Genomic DNA, 18849 nt, shown 5'->3' with positions numbered 1-18849 from the left:
TCCTGTACATGCTTAGTGTGTGTGGAGGGGGTTAGTGTGTGTCCACGACTGTTTGAAAGAAGTATCCCTTTTGCCAACTAGGAGAATACACTACAGGATGCACATTCCCCTATCTAAGCACGGATGATGTCAGCACCCTATAAGTACAGCAGGAGAAGGGAAACTTCCCAGTGATGCGAATAGCGTGCTCTGCTAATGCGTCCGTCTCGAGTGTCATAACATAGTTAGGTAGTGGTTTGAATCCTGCAGATGGCAAGTGTGTGTGTTTGGATGAGGGGGGTTAGTGTGTGTGCAATTTTGTGTGAAGGAAATGTCCCTTTTGGCAACTGGGAGAACACACTACAGGATGCACATTCCCCTTTCTAAACACAGATGATGTCAGCACCCTATAAGTACAGCAGGAGAAGGGAAGCCTCCTAGTAATGTGAATAGCGTGCTCTGCTAATGCATCCGTCTCGAGTGTCATAACATAGTTAGATAGTGGTTTGAATCCTGCAAATGGCAAGTGTGTGTGTTTGGATGAGGGGGGTTAGTGTGTGTGGAATTTTGTGCGAGGGGAAATGTCTCTTTTGGCAACTGGGAGAACACTCTACAGGATTCACATTCCCCTTTCTAAACACAGATGATGTCAGCACCCTATAAGTGCAGCAGGAGAAGGGAAGCCTCCCAGTGATGCGAATAACGCGCTCTGCTAATGCGTCCATCTCGAGTGTTATAACATAGTTAAGTAGTGGTTTAAATCCGGCAAGTGTGTGTGTTTGGATGAAGGAGGTTAGTATCTGTGCAATTTTGTGTGAGGGAAATGTGCCTTTTGGCAACTGGGAGAACACACTACAGGATGCACATTCCCCTTTCTAAACACTGGTGATGTCAGCACCCTATAAGTACAGCAGGAGAAGGGAAGCCTCCCAGTAATGCGAATAGCACACTCTGCTAATGTGTCTCTCCCGAGTGTCATAATATAGTTAGGTAGGAGTTTGAAACCTATAAATGGCATGTGTGTGTGTTTGGATGTGGGGACTCTGTGTGTGTGCAATTCTGCATGAAAAACATGTGCTTTTTTGAAATCAGGGGATCACACTACATGATGCACATTACCCTTTCCAAACAGTGATGATGACAGCACCCTATACATACAGCTTGAGAAGACACATCTGCCAGTACTCAGAATAATGCAACCTGCTACAGCGTCACTCTCAAGTGCCCTAACATATTTAGGTAGGGGTTTGAAACCCGCAAGTGTGTGTGTGTTTGGATGTGGGGAGTTTGTGTGTGTGCATTTCCGTATAAAAAAACATGTTAGTTTTGGCAATCAAATGATCACACTACCTGATGCACATTACCCTTTCAAAATACTGATGTTGTCAGCACCCTATAAGTACAGCCAGAGAAGAGGAACAATCTAGTAATCCAAATAGTGCGCTTTGCTAATGCGTCTCTCTCACGTGTCGTGACTTAGTTAGGTAGGGGAATGAATCCGGCAAGTGTGTGTGTGTGTGGGGGTAGTAGGGTGTGTGTAAATGCAAGTGTGAGAGAACAGATCCTTTTGGCAAATACTACAATACACCAGATGTTGCATATTCCCCCAGTAAACACAGGGGATGTCACCACACTATCAGCACAGCCAAACAGGGCTAGTTGGCTAGTAATGCCAATAGTGCGCTCTGCTACTGTGTCTATTACCATTGTCAGAGTACAGATAGGTATGTTTTGGTAACCCACAACTGCCACGTGTTTGTGTCACACAGTATGACCTTGTGTGGGTCTTTGTGCATAACAATGCATGCCATTGCCTAAACCAGCAATGGCATTGCACACATGATGTATGTGTGTGACACATACACATAAATACCTGTGACCTGCAGTAGTTACCATGTCTGACACATGCCTTGAGTGGATAAATGGTATTTGCAATGTATACCAATATGACTGTGTCTTACTGTGCAGGGTCCGCACGCGGTATGTGTCTATACAGTGTGGGTGTATATGGTAAAATACCTACAGCAGGGGATACACATCTGGTCTGGGCCATATAGTGTACATGTAGTCGATGTACAGGTGCTGCATGTTCCCACCTGTTGTGGTAGTGGTAACATGTCATTCCACTGCAATTCAGTAACCACATGCTGTGAACCCTTTAACTAGTGTGTTGTAGCTACAGTAATGCTCACGTGCAATGTTTGGCTGGATGCAGTCCAGCCATATAAACACAGTTCTTGAGACTGTCATATTGCCAGTGTTGTTATGGAGGATAGGTGGTCTTCCTGTGTATGGGAGGGTTGTGTGTGCCAGGCTATGAACCAGATTGCAGTCCGACACACTGTTTGCTGCACATGATTAGGCCCTGATGCGTTGTGCTGTGCCAACAACCTGGAGGTGTGTGTATCTGTGGTACCTTGGGATACCACCCCCCCCTGTCCATGTGTGTTACATGCGTAGGGGATGACAGGCATGGTATGGGGCATAACCTGTCAGTGATGGGTAACACCTGTGAGCCATGAATCAGGAATCTGGTACTGCACAGACATTGCAGTTCACCGTGCTGAGGACAGTGTCCGGTGCATGCATCTTCCGGTGTACACTGCTGTTGTTGTGTAGCAGCACTGTTAGTGTCCTAACCTGTGTGATACCCACGGAGGTGGCTATGTAAACCGTGTCCTGCAGCATAAGGCAGTATGTGTGTACCAAGGAGCTTTGCCATTATACATCAGGCCATGGGTGTCACGTGCAAGATGACCCTGGCACATCATTGTGGCTTCCCTAGCATGTAAGCACATGTTGACAGCCAGAGGATACCCTATGACTGACATTCGAGACTGAGCATAATGTAGACATACAACACCCTTCCCACATATAGTGGCAGCATACCTGGTGAGGGTATGTTGACAACCAAGATCAGGCTCATACTGGCCTGTGCCACATGCTGAGAGATCCATTCTATGTTCCCTGTCATGTAGTCCAGGGAGGTATGTCTCAGGTCAGCCATACTGGCATGGTCAATGAGTGAGTCATATGTGTCCATGTCTCTGACTGACCTGTATGCATGTGTTCTGTGGTGGACCATAGTGCCCCTGAGGCATATCACTGTGACCTTCACCAGATACAGCCTGTTGAGCGGGACCCCAGTGCAGCACCCAAGACAGGTACCTGACACGTCTGTAGCAGGGGTGTTGTGTAGCCCTACAGGCTGTGAGTGTGTGGCACAGGGGATGTGTGTGCCATGTGTGGCATGTGCTCTGTTTTGATGGAACATATGCCTGTGTGCCAGCTGCGCAGGTGTGTTATTCTCAGGCAGGATGCTATTCTGAGTCCCCACGTATGCCCCAGTGTGTTCAGCATGCCGTCAGTGCATGTCAATATCTGACTTGTATTGTAGTCACTGTAATATATTTTATTTATTTATTTATTTATCCTACATTTGTTGACTGGGATAGTCCGACTGGATGCATGTCCATTTCCAGGGGAGGCCCAGGGAGAAAAGCTACAAGGGTAAGCAGATGCAGCACTACATAATACCAGCATTACATATAACAAACAGATTATTTACAGAGATTACATAAGTAAGCAAGTTAAACATGTTCCACAGGTTAATGTTAGTCCTGAGCACAAGTCAGGATTAAATTAAATTACACAGTAAAATGGTTAACAGATTTTACACATTCGAGTTAGCCAGGCTTGATACATTGACATAGCCAGTTAAGTGACAAATGTTGTTCGAGTCTAGTGTTAAATTGACCTAAGGTGGAAAGTAAGGTAATATCAGCTGAAAGTGAGTTCCAGGATCTACTTACAGAGTTTGCAAAGAGAGAATCACTGGCTGTGTTATTACATTTGCTAGTCTGAATTAGTAGTTTGTTAGAGGATCGAAGCAGTCTAGGATTGTTATAGGGGGTGATAATATTTGAAGTGCAGGAGTATTGTCCGGATTATAGAGGATTTTATAGGCCATAATCAGTTGGTTATACTGTATTAGGCTGGGTAGTTCAAGCCAACCAAGCTGATTTAGATTGATGCAATGATGTGTCCTAAAAGGCAGCCCAGTGACAAACCTGGCAATGTGGTTGTAGCAAATTGAGTGTTTGTTAAGGACAGTCTTGTTCATATTTGAGAGTAGAGGGGATGCATACAGAAAGGTTGAAAGAAGGTGTGAGCGAGCTATGGCACTTTTAGCTGGAGGGGTTAGGAAGGCTTTTATTCTGTAAAGTGACCCTAGTTTTTTATTGATGGCTTTGATAATTTGGTTAACATGTAGGTCACATTTGAGATTATTGTCTATGATGACACCTAATAGTTTAGTAGATGGGTCAGGGGAGATTATTGTGCCATCAGTTGATGTTATGGTAAAGGTGAAAGCGGTAGACCTTTGTGTTGGTGAAATAACAGCAGTTTAGTTTATTTGGGATTTAGGATCAGACAATGTTCAGAAAGCCAGTTTTCTATTGTATTAATGGTGGTCTGGGTAGCTGACCATAACTCTACTGGAGATGTGGCTGAGCAGATCAGAGTAGAGTCTTCAGCATATTGGATACAGCAGACTTTTGGGATGACAGTATAAAGGTCGTTAATGAAGATGGAGAACAGCAACGGCCTTAGTATAGAGCATTGTGGTACTCTGAGGGTGTTAGGTAGAAGGTTAGAGAGTTTGTTCTGCCAGAGGCCAGCCTGCTGTCGACCATGCAGGTAGGATTGTAACCATTGGAAGGCTCCAGTATCTAGACAGAATGTTTGCAGGGTGTGGATTACAAGTTGGTGATCAACCATTACGTATGCCTTGGAAAGATCCAAAAAGAGGGCTGAGGATATATAATTAGTGTTGCAAGTATGGTTTATGGTGTTAGTAAAGGCTAGGAGGCCTGAGGTAGTGCTGTGATGAGGACGGAAGCCATGCTGAGTGTCTGCCATAAGGCGATTTTGGATTAGGTGGTGCATGAATTGTCTATGAATAAAGTTTCCATAACCTTTGCAAATGGAGAGAGTATAGCTATTGGCTTATAATTGGAGAATTCAGTAGAGCTGCCTCCTTTGTGAAGTGGGATTACATAGGATATTTTCCAGATGGTGGGAAATTTAGATTCTACCATGGTTCGTTTGATTAGTTTTGAGACGGGGTAAGCAATAGCATCAGCTGACTTTTGTAGGTACTCGGCAGGGAGTTGATCAGCAGAAAGTGTAGTGGGTTTCACTTTTTCAATCAAGGTACGGAGAAGTGAAGTGGTGATTCGTTGGCAGCTGAACGCAAGTAGGTTTCTAGGGGTGCTACTTTCCGGACCAGGGGAGCTAGGAGGTAGATGGCTAGCTAGGGCTTGAAAAGTCTCAGTAAAGAATTGGTCAAAACTATCAGAAACATCTTCAGGGGTTTTATCAATAGTAGCAGCAGGGATTGGGGTTGAAGTTTGTCCAGGATGTCGTATATATGACATGCCACCTGACAGGGTATGGCATTACTGGGTTCAGAGAGCTCAGTCCCCAGATTGGCTGTGTGGTGGCATCCCACATATGTGTTGTACGTTCCTGGCCAAGGGTGATTGCTGACTGCATACATGTGGCAGCTGTGACATTGCCACATGACTCACATAAACCACAACTGGACCATAGAGGTAATTCAAAGGTTACCTTTGCACATGCTGCCCTAGTAGTGTGATTGCCATGGTGAGTACCAACACATAGGGCTAATGGGGAACAACATACTGAAGGTGTGTATGTGTGGGTGTACCGCTACTGTTTCATAGCACTGGCATATATGACTGCACACGTGGGTAAATGCCAGGTAAGACATGTGCAATGTGTCACAGGCAACGTACATGCGTACAGGACAGACAGTGATGTTCTGTTATGTGTAAAGTTGACATACGTATCATACGCTATGCAGATGTCACTAGGAGTCTACAGAAGCACTGTAACTCTGCATTGCAGGTGTAAGCAGTGTTCCAGGGAACCCCAAGCGAACATGCATGCAAACAAAGCTACAGTAAGCAGGGCTGGAAGTAGTGCATTGTACAACAAAGAAGGGGTAACAATAACAGTAAGTAACAATGCAAATATGTAGGCACTATCAACATGTACCCAGGAATACACAGCACAGATGCCCATGGTAGAAATGATAGTATGTCATAGTTATTTGTGATTTGGATTACATTGGTACTGCACACATATCTACATGCACGAACATCCACATTGCATAGTCGTTGTGGGCAACTTGACAGCATTACTGTACATGTCCACCATTGCATATCACTACTTGCGTTATCTTCCCCCCTGTGCTACCCATGTATGCGGCTATCTGTTGACAACCTTACCACCGGCATGCAATTATGTGCAGCTGTTACACTTTGGTATGTACTATGGGTGCAGATAACAATTCAGGACATTCATACAGTTACTGCAGTGGGCATGCTGGGATATACATACAGTCATAGCAGCACACTGTACTGTTACCAACATGATACTACTAATACACTTCTATGTAGTCACCCTGTGCATCAGCAACATGTTTACCTGTTCCCACAATGATGTTGAAGATTGCAGGAGGTGGCACAGTGTCATCATATGCACAGGGTGTGAATTAGGTATGCCTGAGTCAGCCACTGATACCACCAATTGACATGTGTGTGTATGTGTGTTGGTGAGGGGCAGCAGTACAGGGTGGGGCAGAGTTGGTGCAGTGTGTGCATGTATGTGGTCGCCCTAGGTGTTAACATTTCGCATGTGTGTATGCACGCACACAGTTCCACCTCATGGCTGCCATATACAGGGGTTTGTGGACAGCCACAGACTGCACCTGGCAGGTCATACAGATCAGTGTCTGTGGGCACAGACACGGTACCTGTGCCTGGCAGGGGTGCTACGGACCGTATCCAGTACTAAGCCAGACTGGGTACTGTCATCAGAAGTGGGAGTGTGTTGACTGGACACAGGTCCCTGTTGAGACTGTCCAGAGCCACGTGCACGTGGTCTCCTGGGGTGTTCCGATGACAGCACAGACCCAGCATTGCTGGGGCTGCTGCTGGCACTATGGGGGCGTGCGCGAGCCTGTTGTCGTCCGCGCCGACTGCCAGCTGCTGCTGTTGCCAGCATACAGCCAAGTCGACGTCGCAAACACCCACCATTGCCCTGGCTCATGGACATTTGGTTGTGGAACTGCTGTAATATGTCCCCACAACGTCTGTCTATGACATCGGTGAAATTACGGATAGCATCTGCAATGTCACGCATACTGTCTGTCATGGCTGTGCGACATGCTCTCAGCTCCCTCAGACCCTGTCTGGTGTACCTTTCCATACGCGACTGTGCCTGCATGACAGTCTGAAACATAGCTGAGGTTGACAGACCTCTTTGGGCACATCGGCCAGAGGCAGTACGCCCACGGATGCTCCCACGAGAACCCATGGGCAACTGTCTGTGTGGTACCATCAGAGGACCCTGCCCATGGCTGCTGTGTGGGGACGCATGTGCCACAGGTACAACATTACCCTGGTCTATGCCCATTGTATATTGTCCATCACCTAGGGACAATGGTGACAAAGGATGTACTGGCAGGATGACTGTGCGCAATGATGGAGTTGACAGCTGTGTACTGTCAATTGGCTGACCAATGGCAGACCCTGACACACCTTCCTGTACCATTACACAAATATCATCATTACCAGTACCCGTGGCACAAGATTCAGGTTCCCTGCTGCAGGTCACCAGAGCAGCTCCAGAACCTGTGGGAGGAAGACAGAAAACACAGTTTACAGTCTCCAGACATTGTTACCAGTGATGCACTTCTGCACACATGCACACATGGACACATGCACACATGCACACATGCAGACATGCACACGTGGACACATGCACACATGCACACATGGACGCAGGCACACCTGCACACATGCACACATGCACACATGGGCACAGACACACCTGCACACATGCACACCCCGCAGTATACACACAGAGCACTACTGAGTTACACTACTGTTACTAGCATTATCAGGACTATTATAGGTTATGTTAAACACACTCAGCAGCATGGATGGCCTGCCTTGCTGTAACCCCAGAGGGACCTGCAGAAATGATGAGATTAATGTCAGTGGGCACAACTGTGCCATTGATATTGCATATGATACAGTGCAGTAGTACACCAGTTGCCTTTCACACGTCAGCTGCTAATATTGCCAGTATCACACATGCACAATTACATACTATGATGACAGATACATACCACGGACACACCTTACACATGCATAAACTAACAGTGTACAGAACAGTCAAGTGTACATATGGCATATTACCTGCATGCTCCATGTCGTGCTACTGTGTGGATCCAGCCTCCATCATGATGTAGGTGTACTGCTGTTGCTGTTCCGGGGCTGAAGCCACAACACTTAGGAGTAGCCCCTCCAGTATGGTGAGGGGGGGTTGTGTGGCCACCCCACCTCCTGTGGCAATCTGTTGCTTGTGGATATCTGATGCACGCTGACGGACGCTTCAGATTAAATCACTGCAGTGATGTCGTACCTGCTCATATGTCCTATTATGTGTGCCAATATCATTTACACTATGGACAAGGTCTTGCCACAGTGCAGATCTCTCCTGCTGATTCTGACTGGTGCGGGAAAACAGGATGTCATACTCTCGCACCAGGCTCTGGTGGATCTCCTCATCTTCCGCTGCAGAGTAGGTGGGATTACGCTGACGTGCCATCTCCCTGGAAGAGAACACAAACAGGATATCAGCAGACTATGTCAGCAATATATGGCACACATACTATACATGATACTCATGTGTAGTGATATACTACTACTCCCATATGTTGCATGTTTGTGTGTCATGGTGGATACACATGTACATGGCCAGATATCAGTGCTCAGCCAACACCTGTGCAACAATACCTGCCACATTCCACACAACATAGTAGCATGCCCCATCGGTCAGCACACACTGACAGGTCCAATGCACAACCTCACAATTTGGGTTCATCCCAAGGTACTGTATGTGGGACGCCATCCACTAGTGTGATGTGGACACAAGTTACTCGGCCTGGATATACATATTCCACCACCACCACCAGCACAGTAGACTACTTGGATATGTATGAGATTAGACAGTTATTCACTTGTTGGGACTGAGATGGTATCCATGCAGCACACTGGGCCAGTGGAAGCCACAACCCACACTGCTGACCCCTTTGCAAATGCTTACCACGGACATGCCACAGATTGCATGGAAGTTGCACACACATTTCTAACCCAGACCCTATGCACAAAGGTTAGGCATCCTGTCCGGTGGACCCCAGACAGAGGTAGATTGTATAACAATAGCAGGAGGCTACTGCAGGACACAGCACATTCACATTAAGGGAAGGCATCTGTGGTCAGCACTGGTACTACGCTACGGTCCATCATAACAATGGCCACGGCCTACTCTGGGAGGGAAATGGCCACAGACACTATGGATGACCACAAGGCCTTCTTCAGTTATGTCACACATATGGACCAAATGCCTCAGATATGCTCTGTGTTAATACACACCTACTTAACATTCACCAAACACACGGATATTGGCAATGGTCTTGCAGACAGGTTTGGTGCACATATCCCCCCTGCTTCTCCCCCACCAGTTGAAATAGTTATCACAGCTGTATGTAACCTCCCTATCATCTCACATGTCCAGGTGAGGGCCGCCCTCAGCAGAGCAGAACACACAGCATCACTGTGACCTCATGGTATCCCTGGATGTGTGCTACCTGCACTCCAAGAGGACATACAACCGCATATAACACTGAGAATTTATCTTGGCCATACTACAGGATATGTACCTGGACAGTGGCATACAGCAACAGTGGTCCCACACCACTAAGGAGGCACCTCGACTGACCCTGGGAACTACCACATCATATGCATAGCTGGCCTGGTCTGCTAAGCTATGGAATTATGCAGTATGGGATGCATATGCAGTGATATCGGGTACCTGCAGATACTTGTTCCCAGCCAGTGTGCCTTTGTGATGGGCTGATCCTGCCTTTTGAACCTGGATAACCTTTCAAAGCAGTCACTACAGCCATTTCTGAGGGCAACGCACAGACAACTGCTGCCAGGATTATGGCCTAAGACTGATTGACATGTAATGTATCGTCATGCCCTTTTGGTGGAAGTACGTACACACAACATATCACATGGACATACCTATAGATACAGACCTATGACACATTTGGAGGGTTCACAGTATGCACACTATTAACCTGCTACTTTGCATTACCTGTGTTTGTCGCAGCTGGTTGCGTTACCACTGCTTCTGATTGCTGCTGCCACTGTCACTGCTGACAGCTTAGAGTCACAGAGTCACAGTGTGTAGGTTTTTTTTTTTGTTCTCTCTCTCTCTCAGTTTTCTCTCTCCCTCTGTCTGCTTCCAGACAGTGCAATGAATGTATTGCATGTGTGGAGTGTTAGTACTGGATGCTTTTGTAGGTATCTGCATAGGTCCATGTGATGGCCTCTGCACCAATTGTAAGCCAGCATTTGCTAATTGCATACAGCCAGTTGTGTACTGATTGCAGTTCTCACTGTGATTTCAGGTCAGTGCTATAAAAGGGTATGTGGGATAGGCGTTGCCCTTTCAGATTGTAAGGGTGGGGACCATGCTGGTATGCTGTGGACACTGTTCTGTGAGTGTAAAGGTTAGTATCTCTCTCTCATGATTCAGGCTGTGTTGTAGATTCACATTTCTCCATTCCTCTCTCCTGTTCCCTGTAGTAAGTGTGTATGCACAATGACACCTACAACTATATATAGATATATATTTATATATATATATATATATATATGTGTACATATACATACATTTATATCTGTACATTAACTGACATTATTACCTACAAGCTAACAACTAGCATGGCTGTTTCTGTTCACACACTACTATTATGGGAATCCAGTAGTTTTGGCAGTAATTCTACATGACATGCTTTGGGTACTACACATCCTATATTCCCTTTACATTCATCCCTACTATTACATGTTATATTTATTTTAGCACAATGTTCTTGTATAAGAGTCATGGCTTAGTGGTAGGTCATACAGACTAGTGTTTACAAGGTCCTGGGTTTGGGACTGACAGTGGGATTTTATTTTGCTTTTGAACTGAGTACAGGACCTGTCAATCAAAGTGACTAAGGCACTTTTAAGCAGTTGTAACCAGGTTAGCTGGTTTGCTGAGCTCACGATGTGCACTGGCGGTTAGCTCCACTCACATACGCCAAGACACCCTTACAACCGCTACCAGTGCTTACTCTGGCGACACCGCTATTTTCTTTGAAAGAAATGAAAATGGGGAGACAGGAAAGTGGTGAAAAAGGGGTCACAAAGAGGGTAAGACAGTAGGGAAACAAGCTTGGGATTTGCAGGAGGGATGTAGGTAAGGCCAATAGCTGCCCATTTCTTCATCAGCAACAGCTGTGCATATGTATGTAATTTGGTGTGACATTTGAAACCTTCCACCCCTGAGAGAGGTGTCAGGACAACAATAATACTTGTTGTACAGCCAATTGTAATTGATAGATTCCATGTCCAGCAGACATGTGTGAGGAATGGGCAGCTATGTATGGGGCGTGATTTTTTTGTGGGTACAGAGTGCCCTTTTTTTTTTTAGGTGAGAGTGGTATGTCAGGTGAAGGAAGTCGGTACAGCTGGGGAGGTAGGTTGGGTAGGTAAACAGACAAGACAAACAAGACGCATACAGGGGCGGTGTATGACACGTATGGGGGGGTTACACAATTGACGGGGACGGAGGTTTGGATATCCAGAGCCCATGAGCCCACAGATGGCAACAGTGGAACTGATATCCCCACCCATAGGCAGTTGCCACTGTTTCTTCACTGCCCAGGATGGGGCTGTGCTGGGGGCTGTGTAGGCCGGGCAACAGGCATGCCCGTAAGTTGTGCCACCCGTGCCTCAAGCTGGCGTAGGGGTTTGAGAACAGAGTCCCGAATCTCCCTACGCACCACAGTCTGGATGCTACGGAGGGTGAGTGGTGGTTCTCCTCCGGCCACACTTGCAGAGGGGGGGTGAGCCCCATCCCCTGCAGCGCTTCCACCCACAGGTGGCACAGGGCCACTGGAGGAGGGTCCAGACTCGGCACTAGTGCCAGGTGCACTCGCCAGCTGAGGTGGGAAAGGTGGGTCCGCTGGAACCCGCCTTCCCTGTCGTCCTATATTTTGCATTATGTCATGACAGTTTGGGTTAGTGACATATAATACCATTAACAATTAGTTATAACAGCATGCATTAGTATTTCCATTAACCAAACACCCAGATATTCACACCATTGAACAGCGTGCATAACACATGCATAATTTGAACAGCAATACACAGTCCAAGAACATGCAAGGCTAATTGATGGCAACAGGCCATCAGGTTTGGATGTATGAACAGGGCAGATGCATCAACGGACATGCAAATATATATGACCCAACAGGACAAACATTCAGGGGTGTTAATTGTGATTGCACATACCATTTTCACGTGGAATGGGTTATATGTGGTTATAGGGTGGGGTGAAGAAAATAATATTAACACCTTCAAATACCAATACATATGCTGTACATTTCTAATAGCTACAGATATCAGAACATCGATGTCTGTGCTGTAACTGAAACCTGGTTCAAGGCTCCTGAGAGCACCCCGGCACTATTAGGTTTTACCTCATATCATGCGGTCCCGCCCCAAAACCCGGACCACACCACAAAAGGAGGGGGTGTATCCATATTCATAAAGGATACTCACACCTCCAGGTTGGTGGCAACGCACGAAGCTTCGGAAACCATCCAGGTGCAACTAACCATAGGCAAAACTGCTCTACAAATTGTAGCATGCTACAGGCCACCCTCTCAAACTCAGGAACCCCACACAGCCTTCCTGAAGACACTGGAGGGTATAAATGTATCTCCAAACACCATCATATTGGGTGACTTCAACTACCGAATATAGACTGGGAACATTACTCAAGCCCTAACTTTCTAGCCCAACGGTTCCTGGAGTTCATAAATTCAAATGCCATGGAACAGCTAGTCACTGTTCCCACGAGAGGAGAAAATATACTAGATCTCATTGTCACAAACATGGGGATAAAATGCTCCACACGAAGTATATCCCTCATTGGTGAGATCTGATCATAAACTAATCTCACTGGAAATCCACATCCCGCCCACCCCAAGCAAAAAGACCATAGTGAAGAACTTCTAAAGCAAACTTCACACTACTCAAGACTGGTGTGGTATCCTTCAAGGCCCCTGAGCCAGAGGAAACCACAACCCAAGCTGCGGAAGCCCTTACAAATGCCTTCTATGAACACCTCCAGGACTGCATGGATCAGGCAATCCCAAATAAAACCAAGACTCTTTCCACAAAGGGCAAACGTCCAGTCTGGTGGACCCCAGCCATTAACAAACTTTACAATAAGAGGAGAAAGCTATTACATGATAGAACAAAATCCATAAAGGGAAGTCACCCCTGATCATTATTAGTAAAAAATACGAGCACTCATAAAATCAACTAAGGCCAATTTTGAGAGAAAATTGCCATGGATTCAAAGGACAATCATAAGGCCTTTTTCAGCAATGTTAGGAACCTGGGTGGAAACTCCCAGATATGCTCAGAATTAGTCCAAAATGATACAAAATCACTGAACCCACAGACATTGCCAACATACTGGCAGACAGGTTCAGTGCAAACTTCACCCCTCTCCCCTAAAGGAGAGATAACTATCCCAGCCGAGTGTAGCCTCCCGACATCTCAAATGCGCAGGTGAAAGCTGCTCTCTAAAGCTAAAAACACAGCATCAATGGGACCGGATGGTGTCCCCGGCTGTGTGCTACACTAGCTAAATGAGGAATTAAACCCGCACATAAGGCAGCTGTTTAATCTTAGCCTTACCACAGGATACGTGCCCAAGGAGTGGCGTGACGGCAACTGTGGTCCCACTCCACAAAGGCGGTGCCTCTACGGACCCTGGTAATTACCACCCCATAAGCTTAACAAGTCTAGTCTGCAAAGCTATGGAGAGGATCATAATGGAGCTCATAAACAAAGATATAGGGACTTGCAGACATTGGACCCGACCCAGTTTGGCTTTGTCAAGGGAAGATCATGCCTTTTGAACTTGGTTGACTTCTTGAAACAGTCACCAAGGCCATTGATGAGGAAAGGCAGTCCATACAGCCTACCTTGACCTTGCAAAGCTTTCACACAATACCCCACTCGGGTATTGTAGAAAAACTTACCAGCTTAAATGTAAACCCATATGTCACAAGATGGGTTGCAAACTGGCTTAAGGACAGAACCCACAGGGTTAGAGTTGCTGGCTGTGTCAGACTCCAAGCCGGTCACAAGTGGTGTCCCACAGGGCTCGGTCCTTGGCCCCCTATTGTTTGGCATCTACTTCTCAGAAGTACAGGCCAACATGGGAGGACTTTGGCTGACAAAGTTTGCAGACGACTGCAAACTGGGCCATAGTGGAAAGTGCATCGGACACGGATATCCTTCAGAAGGGACTCACGGAAACAGATAGCTGGTGCCAGAGCCATGGCCTGAAGTTAAACGCCAAAAAATGTATAGTCATACCCTTCGGGAAAAACAAAGTAACCCCAAGCTACCATATAGGTGGCAATCCACTAAGCACAGAAGAGGTTATCAGGGACCTGGGGACCCAGGTTGACAGTGGCCTTTCTTTTGACACTCACATTGCTAAAGTGGTTAGAAAGACCTTCTACATTGCCCACCTGATCATGAAGGGATTCACATACAGATCTAGTGAGGTCACTGTTCCCCTGTACTCTTCACTTATCAGACCAATGATCGAGTACAATGCCCCATTCGGGATGTATCTCACCCGACATCTGCAGCAATTGGAGAGACCCCAAAAGTTCCTCACCAAAAGGATAAAGGGACTCCAAAATCTGTCATATGCTGCCAGATTGAAGAAACTCCAGCTCTATTCAGTCGCATACCGTCTGCTCAGAGGTGACATGTGCCTGACATACAAGGCCATGTCCAACCCGAATTAATGGACATGCTCCACCTCAAAAAATCCAAATCCACCAAAACCACTAGAGCAAGCGACTTAAACCTTAGCACGGATATAAATAGGAGGTGCTGGAGGGATAGATTTATCACTCAGAGACTCCCTATGCTGTGGAATAAAATCCCGGTCCATGTGAGGCAGAGCACCTCGCTGACTCTGTTCAAGAGAAATCTAGACCTGTGGATGGAAGATCGTAGGTTTACCCCAGGAATCATCTCTGTGTCACTGCTGGACAGAGGCACAACAAACTAATGGGCACAGTATTTTTTCATATAAGGGGTGGCGTAAGCCACAATAATTTGGGCTAGGCTTATAAATGCCTTAGGGCAGATAGCCTAGTATAAACCTATGAACCTATGAACCTATATACACACTACTGTTCTAACTACAGTTTCCTATATGATAACTATTTCAACTTGGTGATAGGACTGTTACTGCAACATCAATATACATTTTATTGTTCTTCATACACATTCATATCTAGCTTTGTTCAGCTACATCATCCTGCTACATTTGCTTTATATAGCTGTAGACAAGTGTGGATGTTTGGTATATCAGACAATCATCCTATCTGCATATTGCAGACTGAGAGCAACATATCCAGATCTTGGGATACACATTCCAGATGCAGCAACACTTTGAACAGATTTCGCTGTTTGGTTTTGATTCTCACATGCATTTCATTCTGTCTTGACTGCAGTATACTTTATTCAGGGGTTATTACTACTGTATTGCTGGATTCATGACACTTTCTCACACTCTCTCACTTGTTTTCATTTTACTGTTCAGGATGGTACTTACTTCTAGGCTTTATTGACATGTTTTACCTGTAGTTATTACAATTCTTTCCAGCAGTCCCACTTCTGTCATGTTTCAGTATTTCAACAGGGAAATATTTCACACATGTGATTTCATCATCTTCTGCAGCTATACTTTTCAGCCTGCTGCAGATTGTATACTATTTTCTTACAGGTGGTGCATTTTTATTTCAGAATTTATGTCAGACATTTTCATTTTTCTTTTTGGCTTACAGGCTGCAACACACTTTTGTAATCAAGCAATATATGCAGACACTTTCACACTGTTACTTGCACATTTTATTCCTTAGTGACTACACTGCACTCTTTTGCTGACTGTCATAATTTTATATTTCTTTACAGTTACTGGTAGTGGATTACTGACCTGCCTGGTGGTGCAACCGCACCAGCCTATCACCATAGGCTCTGCGGTTCGCAGAATGGACACCTGCAGCTGTCATATAAATGAAGTAATATTGGAATACACATCTCCATAATATCAGCTAGTTTAATTTCTTACATACATAATTAAATGTAACTTACTCAGTAGTGGGGCGTTGGGCATTTGCCGGGCCTCCTGGATCCAAAGGTTCAGTTGGTCCTGCTTGTGTCTCTTCAGGTCCGCATGGTGGTGACGGACCTGCTCACCAGTCCTTGGAATCCCTGTGGCACTGGTGAGATCATGAGCCAACCGGTCCCACGCCTCAGCCCTGTATGCTCCCCAGAGGACCTGGCCCTGCATGAGTTGGGCCTCATGATTGTGGACTAGGAGCCAGACCATGTACCTGGACTCCTCAATGCCCCACCTCTGTGCTCGAAAGCAACTACCCTCTCCTACTCCTGTCATTCTGCCTGCAGTTCAGTTCTACAATCGTTTATGCCGTGTATTCCCACCTATGGGGCTTATATAGTCCATTTTTCCTGCACATATCTGTGATTGGCCATTTTGGAATTGTATCAACTTCAGTAAACCTGCATTGTCGTGCTCCAGTTTGTATTCATTCCTATATATTAGCTATTATTGCATTTATAGGTACTGCTGTCATGGCTTAGTGGTTTGGTACCTTGACTATGGTGTATAGTATCCTGGGTTCGAACCTGGCCACTACTTTTTATTTTTTATGATAGTCTAGACATGCTGAGGGGTGTGTCTGTGTAAAGGCAGTTTTGATACGGCTTGCTCAACGTTGCCCGTCGGTTAGTGTGTTTGTGTGGTGCGCAGCTCCGCGCAAACGGGGTACACTGCTTTAAGCCTCATTTGGCTATCAGCACGCATATTACGCTCAGCTATGTTAGGGGCACATAGCTTTAGCGTGTTAAACTATTGCTCAGCTTCGGGCACTCATTTTGCACCAGTTAAACCACTGCTCACCTATGGGCAGATGCACTCACCCTGTTAAACTGTCGCTCAGCTATGGGCACATCTGGCATTTTTCATAGTTTTGTTACCTCACATTTCTTCAATATAAATGGGCTATTTCATTACATTTTACATAAAATGTGATTTTATGTGTACATATTTGTCAGGGACTTGTTTCGTGCTTAGTTTGCTAAAAATAAAAATTGGTGTTGTGGGGGCTCGAACCATGAATGCCTGCTCTTCAGCCAACATCTCTACTGCTATGCTATTGCTTCTTGGCTTACTTTGCATATTTAGTTCTTATATGCTTTCCCACTGACTGCTAACTGTGGCTGCGCTATGGGCACGCCCACGCAAACGAGCGCACTCACGGTTAAACATCTTTCCAATTTAAAAAAAAGATTATGAGATGTTCATTTGTACATTTTATGTTCGTAGTCTGTGGGGGCATGTGTTGTGTTGTGTTTATTCACATTTCCATGAACTCTGTAGTGGGTGTTTACTTTGGGCACTTTTCCTCTTCTGGGGGCGTGTCCGCTTACATGGCTCAGCCTACAGACACGCCCCTACTGTCTTACACGGACCGTGTTAGCCTTAGGTGTGATTCAGCATGCTCTCATGAATATGCAGAGCATGCTGACATCACACCGTTTAACTGCAGCCTCCGTGTATGAGTTATAACACTTACACGGAGGCTTCGTGAATCCTGCCCACTGTTTTTATTATAAATTAAGGCTAAAGCAAAGAAAAACACAAAACTAGATACTGCACCCTAGTACTACATACTGCACACTAGTACACTAAATCACTTTTTTTTAAAGTATATTTTGAATTTGATTTTATGGCTTGAAGAAGGGCCTGGTTTGAAACAATATTTATTTATTTATTTATCATTTATTTATCATTTGTTGACCGGGAAAGTCCAACTAGGTTCCACAGAGCCTGTTTTCAGTGGAGGCCCGGGGAGAAATGCTCCAGATGCATGTCTTTGGAATGTGGGAGGAAACCGAAGTTCCCGGAGGAAACCCACGCGAACACAGGGAGAACATGCAAACTCCACACAGAAGGCACCCCAGCCGAGAATCGAACCAGAAAACCTCTTGCTGTGGAGCGACAAAGTTAACCGCTGCACCACTGTGAATAAAAGTCACTAGATTTCATCCAGTAATTTACAGTCATCATTAGTTCGGCTTTTAACAAGTCTACACTATATCGGTTTTGCACATATGTCCATTTACCTTTCACCAAAAAAAAACCTCTTACTGCAAATGCATTTGATGTCGGTATAAATAATACCCTAGCAATTACTGGGTACAGTGCAGTCAGCTCAGGCCCTTCTCTGAAAAGCTTCAGCCACTTTTCTCCATAGCCGGCCTTAGGCATAGGTCAACTAAGTGGCCGCCTAGGGTGCCACTCTATTAGAGGCACTTTTCCAGTACTTATTTGGTGTAGCCCAGGATGGGGGCACCAGGTGGTGTGGTGGGGGTGCCATGGAACCCTTTTGCCTAGGGCACCAGTTGACCTAAGGCCGCTCCTGCTTTTCTCCTGGGGTCAAGCTTGTCTTACATAACTGTTCGAGAAAGGGCCTAATTGCCAAGTAGTCCCTGAAAAGATGGTCTTCATCTACATCCTGCAGAC

The sequence above is a fragment of the Protopterus annectens genome, chromosome 1.part1, assembly GCF_019279795.1.
Source record: "Protopterus annectens isolate FY-2018-M chromosome 1.part1, PAN1.0, whole genome shotgun sequence".
Taxonomy (NCBI): Eukaryota; Metazoa; Chordata; order Ceratodontiformes; family Protopteridae; genus Protopterus; species Protopterus annectens.
This window is presented reverse-complemented; position numbering follows the sequence as displayed.